Source organism: Triticum aestivum, unplaced genomic scaffold, assembly GCF_018294505.1.
Source record: "Triticum aestivum cultivar Chinese Spring unplaced genomic scaffold, IWGSC CS RefSeq v2.1 scaffold42871, whole genome shotgun sequence".
Lineage (NCBI taxonomy): Eukaryota > Viridiplantae > Streptophyta > Magnoliopsida > Poales > Poaceae > Triticum > Triticum aestivum.
Window position 1 is genome coordinate 1 of NW_025275842.1, and position 1,297 is coordinate 1,297.

At 51.5% G+C, this 1,297-nt stretch overlaps 2 non-coding genes across 2 annotated transcripts; both read right to left on the reverse strand.

Moving 5' to 3' along the window:
- Positions 1-96: 96 nt before the first annotated feature.
- Positions 97-215, reverse strand: LOC123178318 (5S ribosomal RNA). Its single transcript, XR_006489478.1, has one exon. It is a non-coding gene; the product is annotated as a 5S ribosomal RNA (ribosomal RNA).
- A 297-nt stretch (positions 216-512) lies between these two features.
- On the reverse strand, positions 513-631 carry LOC123178319 (5S ribosomal RNA). The gene has a single exon (XR_006489479.1). It is a non-coding gene; the product is annotated as a 5S ribosomal RNA (ribosomal RNA).
- Positions 632-1,297: the final 666 nt, after the last annotated feature.

Genomic DNA, 1,297 nt, shown 5'->3' on the forward strand with positions numbered 1-1,297 from the left:
ATGACTTACCGCACTCGTGCAAAATAATAAAACACGGTAAATATATTACTTACACGTGCGTTTTGTTTTGCAAGCGGCGCGAAAAAAATTAAAAAGGGAATGCAACACGAGGACTTCCCAGGAGGTCACCCATCCTAGTACTACTCTCGCCCAAGCACGCTTAACTTCGGAGTTCTGATGGGATCCGGTGCTTTAGTGCTGGTATGATCGCATCCGACATGTTACCCCGGTCTTCGTCCCTTATCCTTGCCCCTCCCAGCTCCACTACAAAGACGATTGCACATTGCTTTGGCCGCTCCCTCTCAACTACGGAGACGAGTTTAACGCGGTTTCCACCCCTCCCTCTCAACCGCACGAGTGCACGCTTGCCGCGCCACAACGCCGACGCTGGACCCGTGAATCGTGAGCACCCAGCTATGACTTACCGCACTCGTGCAAAATAATAAAACACGGTAAATATATTACTTACACGTGCGTTTTGTTTTGCAAGCGGCGCGAAAAAAATTAAGAAGGGAATGCAACACGAGGACTTCCCAGTAGGTCACCCATCCTAGTACTACTCTCACCCAAGCACGCTTAACTTCGGAGTTCTGATGGGATCCGGTGCTTTAGTGCTGGTATGATCGCATCCGACATGTTACCCCGGTCTTCGTCCCTTATCCTGGCCCCTCCCAGCTCCACTACAAAGACGATTGCACATTGCTTTGGCCGCTCCCTCTCAACTACGGAGACGAGTTTAACGCGGTTTCCACCCCTCCCTCTCAACCGCACCAGTGCACGCTTGCCGCGCCACAACGCCGACGCTGGACCCGTGAATCGTGAGCACCCAGCTATGACTTACCGCACTCGTGCAAAATAATAAAACACGGTAAATATATTACTTACCCGTGCGTTTTGTTTTGCAAGCGGCGCGAAAAAAATTAAAAAAGGAATGCAACACGAGGACTTCCCAGGAGGTCACCCGCACGCTTAACTTCGGAGTTCTGATGGGATCCGGTGCTTTAGTGCTGGTATGATCGCATCCGACATGTTACCCCGGTCTTCGTCCCTTATCCTTGCCCCTCCCAGCTCCACTACAAAGACGATTGCACATTGCTTTGGCCGCTCCCTCTCAACTACGGAGACGAGTTTAACGCGGTTTCCACCCCTCCCTCTCAACCGCACCAGTGCACGCTTGCCGCGCCACAACGCCGACGCTGGACCCGTGAATCGTGAGCACCCAGCTATGACTTACCGCACTCGTGCAAAATAATAAAACACGGTAAATATATTACTTACACGTGCGTTTTGTTTTGCA